This window comes from Sceloporus undulatus, chromosome 2 (assembly GCF_019175285.1).
Source record: "Sceloporus undulatus isolate JIND9_A2432 ecotype Alabama chromosome 2, SceUnd_v1.1, whole genome shotgun sequence".
NCBI classification, from domain to species: domain Eukaryota; kingdom Metazoa; phylum Chordata; class Lepidosauria; order Squamata; family Phrynosomatidae; genus Sceloporus; species Sceloporus undulatus.
In genome coordinates this window covers 165,338,470-165,348,882 of record NC_056523.1, presented here as the reverse complement: position 1 = coordinate 165,348,882, position 10,413 = coordinate 165,338,470, and the positions used below count along the sequence as shown (strand labels likewise).

General features: G+C 40.0%; 1 protein-coding gene across 1 annotated transcript in view; it reads right to left on the bottom strand.

The window, feature by feature from the left end:
* The window catches only part of CA10 (carbonic anhydrase 10), a 432,159-nt gene that overhangs the window by 54,146 nt on the left and 367,600 nt on the right, over positions 1-10,413 (bottom strand). The gene's annotated exons all lie outside the window — the stretch shown is intronic.

The following is a 10,413-nucleotide window of genomic DNA, read 5'->3' as shown; positions in this document are numbered from 1 at the left end:
ATTATTATTATTATTATTATTATTATTATTATTATTATTATTATTATTATTTGTATGCCTTTAACTTCCAACTTTTGGAGACCCTAAGGTGAGCCTATCATTATTTTTTTATTCGACAAGAGTTGGCCAGAGGTGGTTTTCCATTGCCTTCTCTGAGACTGAGAGCATGTGACTTGCCCTAGGTCACCCAGTGGTTTCATGGCCTTGGGGGATCAAACCCTGGTTTCCAGAATCACAGTCCAGTACTCAAACCACTACATCACACTGGCTCTCATCATCTCATTTATATCATCTCAGAGAGAGCCTTCATTGAATCCTTATCTATCAAATATGACTGCACAGAACTGTGCTAAATTGTGACTAACACATTCTTGTTTAATGTACCTACAGGGCTCCATTGCCTAGCAAAATGAAAGCTTACCCAACAGAGTCCTCAGTGTAGATTAGGTGAAAACACGCACAGAGAGCTAACTTGGGGAATTTGCTTGCTAGCTGAAAAAAATAATCACACTCATCCCACTTGTAGCCAGGAAACCTTACACTGTGGCGTGGCATGATAGGCAAATGCAACTAAGAATGAAAATAAACCAAGATAGTGTTGACTATCAATATAGGGCCATTCCTTGGGCTTCCTTATTGATTTAAACATGGTGTGCATCTTCCTGTCACACAGACTATGACCCATCCACTTTTGGGAGCCACACAAATGCCAACTCAGGTCACAATTTTCACAAAGAACAAACAAATGGGTTTGTATAACATCTACAGGGTATTTTCAGCAAAGAATTGATGGCAAGCTCTGCCCATAAGAAAACATACTTTGGTGCTGAGAGCATTGTTTACAGCAAAGCCTGCAAGGAAAATCCCCCTTTAGTTCTGGTTTTGAGCTTCCAAGTTCTTGTTATAAGCTATTGATTTTCTTTGGAAGATTCCCTTTGTAAGATTAATTTGCCAGAGAACAAGTGAGCCTTCTTTGCTTCCTAGAGGAATAAACCTTCTAGTTTTTTTTCCAGAGACAGCAATAGAACTAAGATGAATTAACTCTTATTTAAGCTGTCAAAAAAAATCCAGAATGCTTCCTTGTTCATCCTCTCAAGACCACATGTTTGGAACACATCACTTCTGTATAATCCAAATATAGAAGGATTATCACAAAGAATAAGCTATGTTACAATTTTTCCTATTATTGAAACAAGACTTCTACAGTTCAGTAAGGTGAAACTTCCATTCTATGACAAAGCAGAACAGGTCTGGTTCAGAACTTGGAAAAGTTACAATCCCCAGAATTTCCCAGCCAGCCTGACCATTAGAATTATAGTTACTAAAAAAGTAGCTTTCCCAAGTTCTGTTTCTTTGACACTATAAAGTAGGTTTGGGAAACTATGTTTGGAACTATATACTTTGAAACTATAAACCAAATTTGGGAAGCTGCAGATAGGCAATGGCTTTTAAATAGAAAGGAAGGCAGTACAGTAAAGATGGATTTCTAATGGATAATTTGATGTAATCCAAATATTTAGACTACAGATCTCATGATACTTTGGTCTTATGGGAGCTGTACTGGTTTGCTTATTGGAAGACTAGGGCTTGAATCCCCACTCAGACATGGATGGAACTCACTGGGTGACCTTGGACAAGTCACACTCTTTCAGTCTGAAAGGAAGGCAAAGGCAAACCTCCTCTGAACAGATTTTGCCATGAAAAGCCTATGATAGGTTCACTTTAGGGTCACCATAAGTTGGAAATGACTTGAAGGTATACAACAACAAGGCAATACACCTGATGTATGCACTCATTTCTTTGTCCTACTATTGTCTCTGGCCAAACAGATTCTGTACATTTCTAAAGTGCTACCCAAACTTGTAATTGGAGGTGATCCTCTGTTGAGTGTAAACATCAAGGACAATGGTACTTCTCTCTGAGTGAATTATATTGCCTGTCTCTGACTCTGCCAAAAAGCAAATCAGTTCAATAGGTAAGTTGTGTTGTTTTCAGAGAGGGAGCACAGCTCAGTGGAAGAGCATGTGCTTTGCATGCAGAAGGTGCCAGTTTGGTTCCCTCATATCTTCAGTTGAAAGACAGAATAAATAATGGGAAAAACCCTTTCCTGTCTGGTTGAGACCCTGGAGAGTTAGGGAGTATTGGGGTAGACAGCCAAAAAGTATGATGCAGAATAAGTCAGCTTTCTATGTTTCATTCTAGCAAAATGTTAACTGATGGTGTGTGTGTGTGTGTGTGTGTGTGTGTGTGTGAGAGAGAGAGAGAGAGAGAGAGAGAGAGAACCATTACTGGCTACCTTCCCTGCTTTATGCCTATGTCATTGTGTAAATGTTAATTCATGTTTGATCTTTTTGCAGTTGTGGTAGGGGGATACAGTGGTACCCCGGGATACGAAATCACCGCGTTACGAAATTTCCGGGATACGAAAAAATCCCATAGGAAAAAACTGTTTCGGGTTACGTTTTTTTTTCCGGCTTACGAAAATTTTTTTTGGTGCTTTTCGGCGCTTTTTCACACGAAATCGCGGCTTTTAGCGCTAGCGCCTATGGCTTTTTCGGCTAGCGAAAGATTTCGGGTTACGAATGGCGCCGCGGAACGGATTACATTCGTAACCCGGGATACCACTGTACTCCTTATAGAATGATTGCTTCTTTCCTAGCCCTGTCATAAAAAGTGGGAAAATCAAGTCCATACTTCCCTTCCTTAGTGCAGGGTCATGTCTCTTTTGAAAGGAAAAAATGTTTAAGGAAGCAAATACTAAGGTCCCAATAGGGGAGACTAAGGCCACTGGAGGTCTACATGTGGAAAAGATCTGCCCTCCAAAGTATCCTGGTGGCAGCAGAAAGCTCTGATACTGTTGATACCCCAACTGTGGAACTGGATAGAATGGCCTGCGTAGGTGTGTCATGGCAGGATTGTAGGAGATTTAGGATTTGGATTATTCAGTACCCCTTTATTCCCTTGACATGTCCTCAGAATGGGGCAAAAATTATGGAGTTTACTGCACTGCTAAAAAACCCTGGCTTACCCCTGTTGCATTGAAGTCTCTTTCGGAATAAAGTCGGGTATTATCATAAGTAAAATGCCACTGATGCCGCTGGCCAAATGCAGCCCAGCTAACGTCCAGCTATTAGCCATGCTCAGCTGGCCAATTTGGAAATCCAGGAGCTTCCTGGTTTTGAAAAGCCGGGCAGTGGTATTGGGGGCATTTTGCGTATGATAGTAAACTCCTATGCCTACCTTGAACTGAAACTAGTAAGTAGGAGGAAATTTTAAAAGGAAATGCAAGTGCAAAAAAGGGGGAGAGGGGAAAGAGAGATAAAGAGAGAGGAGGAAAAATGTCTCCCCATCGTCTGTAGCATAGATTCTCCCATCACCTGCTCCAGTAGGACTGATCGCCATTTCTCTTCCTGCAATTTGCATGTTGAATAACATATTAAATATGTTAGCTTTTTATTTATATCTCTTCCTTCCCGCAGCAAAAATTAAAGTATTTAAAATTTATCAAAAATCCCTAGATATTCAAACAAATGAGCCAAGACTGAGAGGGGAAAAATCCTCCCCATCTGATTTAGATGGAAATTCTTTCCCATTTCCTAATTCAGCAGTCAGTTATTGCTGATTTAGACATTCAAAAACTCCACAGTGTACCCTAGCTGTCTCCATAGGCCACACTCATGCAGATATCAAAACATGTCAACTAGTTTGTCTTTTGGCAGGAACATCCATAGTTACATTAGTCACCTTTCATTGAACTGATGCAGAGTTAAATCTGCAATAATAAGGTCCGACTGATGAAAAGAGAGAGAGAGAGAGTGTGTGTGTGTATTCAAACCAGCTTGGAAAGCTCTTAGTTGAGATTTAAACCTGTCATTTCTCTGATGCACAAAGTAACTTACTGAATATAGAGGTGGTTAGGTATCCATCATTAACCTTTTTCAGCCATTGCCTCTTTGTATGTGATGGCTGCTTTCTGTTCATTCTATAATTTTCTGGTCCGTTTAATTGAATTTTATAATTTTTAAATGAAAAATTTCCCTAGCAATTATAACAAGACAATACCACCAAAAAGGACCTGAAAAGATTAAACAGCCAAAAACAATGGATCTCTCTCTCTCTCTCAATCTCAGCATGAACACCAACATACGCCAGAGGGTGCTTTTCTCTCTTCAAGAATAAAGAATTGCAGTGATGTTATTATCCATACATCCTTTGTTAATTAATCCATAGACCTATTTGTCATTTGTTATTTTTTAATTGCTGAATCCCCAGCAATCATTTCCTCTTATAGTGGTTGGTAAATTGGTGAAATAAATTTTATATGACTACCAACTAGACTACTTAATGCAGAAGAAGAAAAAGTCAAATTCACATGAGGAGCTTTACCTGTGAGCCCAAACATATGCTTCCAGTTTGAACATGCATAGGTCTGTATGTGCACCCCCTTGAACGTATATAAGGTAGCAAAAGCAGGGCTGGTCATTGCAGTTCTGCTCCTCCCTCTCCCCATGTTCAATCTGTATAAATAGGTCCAATGAAGAGTGCTCCAGTGGCACATGCAACACATTTTACTGGAACAAGGCATAAAGTCTTGGCTGATGAAAAGTTCATTATTATTTTGAAGTAAACTAGATAGCTTCCATCTGCTTACCAATTACCTCTCCCACATAGCAGCTGAAAGTGAGGGAAAGAAAAAGGGTTTGGTAGATGTAAGTCTTTCTAGGGGCATTGGGTTCTGGGTTATAGTTACAGTGGATTTGAAGAAATCAGTTCATAGGGAAATGAATATTTCTCAGTAAGAGAGCAATAACAGGTTGCTACAAATACTCCCTTCCCCGTCCTGAAAAAGACATGTGTGGCCCCGTTTATGTCACTCTTTGTCTCACTGAAATTCATTAGTGAGAATAAAATAAAAAGACTTCACTTGAGGCCCAGTGGATTTTACCAGAAGAACATGAAAGCTCTGCTGGTTTGAAGGATTTGGAAACTATGCACTTGCTCAAAGGCAGAATGCAAGTAAAACTAGGCCTTTAAAGCTTCAAATGTTTCTGCAGGAATTTGCTATTGGTTATCATATTAGATTGTTGAAAACATGTGGGGGAAACAAGGGACCTTAATGTGCATATGAGACATACAAAGAGGACAATATAGCTGAAATCCTATTGATGACATACAAGGCATAAATCCAGTTTATGTGGTTTTAAGGTAATTGAGTGAGGAGTTATTGACTACTGCTTTGCACAATATCCCCCCCCCCAAAGTACATATCTGGACTCAGGCCACCCAGGCATTGACAGCTCAGGTACCAGATCTTGATCTGGGTGAATAAGGGTATCTCTGTGCATTCAGTTGAAGAAACACAGCCAGAAGTGCTTGGGTTTTCTCCGTCCTCTGCTGGAGCAAATACATGGGCAGTGGCGAAAGATTATGTCCATAAATGGGAGGGTGAATGGGGTGGACTATGCTTAGCAGAGATTTACAGTCTACCAAAAACCCATTTAAGATCATACCTATGGATGATTAGTTGTCACTAGTCAAAGCAGCTAAGTTTTGAGAAACAAAGAGATAGTGGTATACAATCTGCTTCTGCTTGCTTCAGTGGAACTGGGTTGTCATTAGATTTCACCCTTTAGCTATGGCACCACTAGATAACTGCTTTATTTACTTCTAGATCACTATCAGCTACCACTAAACAGCAGCTATTGACCATTCATTAGATGGGAACAAGAGTAATAGTCTGTGAATGGTTGCTGCAACTAACATCTAATACAAGTGATGCATGGCTACTGTTGTTATAATTCTATACACACCTTTTGGGGAGCAAGTTCCAAACATCTGAGTAAATATAGATAGGGATGGGGTGAACATGCCTCAAGGCACAGACCAAGATTCAAAGAGCTGTTTTTTTAGCATGCTCAAGGGCTTATGAATATCAACTGAGAATTTTTAAAAACTATATTTGGGACTCACTTCCTCCATAATGGAAGAAAGGACTACATAAAGTTTTCAAATGAGAAACTGAAGACACATGGGACAAGGAAAAATACGTCTTTCCACCTTAGAAATGTTATCATAGTAGTAGCTAGTTTCACTGTTGGCACTGACACTCACTGCCCTGGGTAGAAGAATGCCTCCTGAATGTTCTGGTTTGGCTGCCACCATTACCAACATCTGGATGACATTACAGCAGTTGTGATATAGAAATTGAATATGATATGGAGGTGGAAACTGTTAAAACATGGTTGGTTGGTTGGTAGGGCTGCAAGAGAAAGCAATGTCCCTCCAAGGCCATTGTGAGTTTCTCCTTCCAGGACAGGTGGGGTGAATAAAACACGTGACTACAGTGGAAGCCCAAGAGAAATGAGCCTCAAAGGCAACTAGCCACATGAAACCTAAGAGGGCGAGTCTTACAGTTCCCCAGGGACTCGGCTGGCTCTAGCTTCCTGACAGCCTCCTTCCACCAAGCAAAATGGGAAATGAGCTGAGGCTGGCTGGCCTTTCTGAAAAGACTATCATCTAATTGCTTCAGAATCTGAAAACTTAATTGCTCTCCCTATTTCATCCTTCCCCAGCCTACCCTTGAGATCTTTTGTCTTTAACTAATCATTGGTCTTTAACATGGCCACTGCATAGTGGTTGTGAGTAACTTGTAAAACTATTTTTTTGTTCTATAATTCTCTTTTTATTCACCAGGAATTATTAGTGATTTAGGAAATATTTCCCTCTTTTTTAGGTATGGGAGGTGGAAAGCATAATCTTGGACTAATCAATCCAGTGTGGCTAACATCTCCTTAGTTAATATATGAAAGGAACTGCGTCATTCCTAAACAATTACAGCTGCTTTAGAAATGCAACTAATGTGTTGCTCAACACAGCCAGTAAAAGCAATCACTAAGAATATATTTTATCCTTGAGTATTGTTTGTGCTTGACATCTTGCAAATAGAAAATAGAAATGGTTGTGCATATTCAAGACAATTAGGCTCACTATAATCGCTCTCCCCTGCCATCATTTTAGCTGACTGTGTGGTGCCACTACAGGACAGTTTTATGTTAAGAGTATGGCCAGTTGGGGTGGACAATATTAAACAGCAGACTTGGCAAGCATTTTTTTTGAGTGCGTGTTTTTGCTCAAATGGTGAATAGAAGTGATACTTCCTTTCAGCACTTGGTGCATATATTTCTGAAGCAGCAAAAATACTTCAGGGAATACATGAGAAACTGAATGGGGCAAGACGGCAGGGTGAATTCTCATGGATCCCATGTTCAGGGGACCAATGCAAATGTAGAAGATGGGATGAGATAGGAAACTAGTTGTTGCACTTGTGGAACTGTTTGTGAAAATGCCACCTTGGGTCTTGAGAAACCAAGTGAGAAAGAAGGACTCCTGAGTTCCAGCATCTGGTGGTTTCAGACAGAGCTTCGTGATGGATGATAACTCCATATATTGATCATGTTATATCACTCCCATTTTTCCAAAGCACCAAGGTCTAATAAAAGTGGTTGCTATGATCCATCAGGGGAATTAAGCATACATAAGTCCACTGAGTTAAAGGGCTTTCAGCCTGTTTAAGCCTATGTAGGACTGTGGTATTAGAATTCTTTGGAACAATGCTTTCAGCAATGGAGATGTATGAGTTCTTATAAAACCAAGAAACAAATGCTGAAGACCCAAAGATCTGGAATACTGCTGATTTACTCCTCTATTGAAAATATCTTCTTACAAAGTTTGCTTGACTTCTGTCATGTACTTTTGATGATACATTCATCACACAGCCACAGGACTAAGGGGATAGTGCATGCCACTGAAGGATGAAAGCAAGGCCACAAAGTCTGTCAGACATCTGACTTCCACCAAGATGAATAACGGTAATGAGGTATTAAAACAATTGGAAAGGAAAGACATGGGGTGATATTAGCATAGAGTCTATGTCTCTGGGCACAAGTGATGGCATGTTTGAAGAAGCACAGCATGATTAAAAATAACCCACAGCATTCTGGAATGAACATTTTTTTAAAGTGCTGAAATTCCTTGAGGATATTATTATTCAATTTCTGACACAAGAGAAAAACAGTTCACCTCATGATTCCCTGCCTTTCTTTAAGTAGGAGACTTAAAGATGAGGATAGCCAATAATGCAGTGAGTTGCTTGTGCCTATGGGCCAAAAAACAACAGGCATATCTCTAAATGAGGGCTTGGTGGGCAATTAAATAATAAAAAAGCAGCAGCATTTCCAGGTGCAGCTGCTCTTGCAGCTTTATGGAAATGTGCCAAATATAAAGCACAATTTTTAGACTAGCAAGGCAACAGTGATTTTTACCAGATCAATAAATAATGAACACGGAATTGTTTGAAATTAAGGGTGATATACATTATATAAATGTTGACAGAGTCCAGATTGGATCATCTTGAGTAAAGGAAGAAATGGAAAACAAATGAACTTGGTTACAGGAGGTTGGCAAAAGAAGAACTCTAGCATTTTAATTGCATGAATACTGGATTGTGGTGACTAGCAAAGGGGATGCCACCAAATTAAAAGCACAGGTATTAGATATCTGCCAGCTCATTCCCCTGCCCCCAAGTACAGACAAGAAAGATCAGATGCAAAGAGAGAGAGAGTGAGAGCACACACAAGCGAGTCCTCCTCCTCCTCTTTTTACAGATCTGTCTAGGCCAGTGGTTCCCAACGTTTGGACCTCTATTTGTTTTGGAGTTCAGATCCCAGAAGCTCCAGCCAACTTGGTTAACAGTCAGTAATTATGGGAACACAAGTCTAAAACATCTGGAGGACCAAAAGTTGGGAGCCATTGGTCTAAGCAACTAGCATTGGGTTCTTATCAGCCCACTATTGCCTTGAACTCCTGATGACTAGAGCCCTCTTCAGCACTTGTCCAAATAAGTACAGTAAATTTATTAAGGTAAACATGTTAGCTTGGGCCGTTGTTGCTGCTTCCATTGTTCTCTTCGTGTGAAGAGTGACTTTTTGATGGGGATAACTCCCCCTTTTTATGGAGGCTACCCAGACAGGCTCTCCTCTTCATAAAATTACCATGTATATGTAGTGGGCAATGGAAGTATTGATGGGGGTGGGGGGAGAAGGGGTAGAAAAAAGGACCTTGAATTCTTCCTACTTGCAAAAAGCCTGAATAGGGTTGAAGTCGCAAGAACCTCCCTTAAGTAATTATACGTCATAACCTGTTTTCTTTCCTTCAGACTGAGGCATAAGGAAGAGGCTCATTAACATCTTACCCAGGATAAGTTATGTGGAGCTCTTCCAAAACTGTTCTTATGTACATCTCACAGAAGCAAAAGGAAAGGGCTCTTACTTCTTCTCTACTATTTTTTTGATCAGTAAAGACAGTCTGCCTAAGTTTTTCCTATGCACAGGGAAGAATGGATGAATTTCTCCATTGAACTTTCTGCAACTCTTGAATAGTTTGAAAAGCACAAAAAAAAACTGTTTGGTTTTCTTTTTGCATTAGTTTGCAAGGGTTTTTTTTTTGGGGGGGGTGTTAAACTGTCTGCATTAAAATTAGGATGTTGTCATATGCATTTCTCCAAACAAGCACATGAGCTACATAACTTAACTGAATATACACTTTTTTTTGAAAAGCAATATCCTCTAACATATGCTTTTTAAAAAAATGCCATTTCCCCAAATACATGAATTTTTGTAATCCTTTTTCATTTGGACAACTGTGGCACCAAATATATAGAAGTGAGAAAAATGAACAATAAGAGGTAATTAAGTCTGTTCACACATTGCTCCATCTGTATACACAGGCATAAACCTGATGGCACCCTTACTTTCATACCAAAAGAGACTGTTCCACCAATATGCACTGCTATAGGATGCACTGTTGCATACATATAGTCTCCAATGCCCTGTTCCTGCAACACATTATTAACATATATCTCAGCAGCTAATATCTGTGAAATAGCAGGATGTGTGGTATGTGGTTCCTTAACATCCATTACATGTACATAACTTGCATATGCTATGGAGACAAAGGTATATTCATTCTGCAGTTAGGGATGAAGTTGCTTGACAGGGGTACAAATATTTTTTGGTGAAAATTAAAAATGGGGCAATGTGTGAAATGAGCATGTAAGGTGCCATCCACACCAGTTGATGAGCCTTTTAGCTGTTTCTCAGTTTGCATGGGCAGAGGCGTAGATAGAAATTTAATTTTAGATTTAGATTTGATGGAGGGAAGTGACCACCCTCCCAACTACCCATTCCATGATGCAAGTCTAGGTGCCCCCCGCTCAGCCCCATCCCTAATGGTATCAGGCCAACAAATGAAGAGGGTGAGAGGAATGGGAAGGAGGGACCATGATGGAGGAAAAACAATCACTCCTGCAAACAGCAAAGACAAGAAAGAAAAAAAACCGGAGGTAGGAAAGGGAGA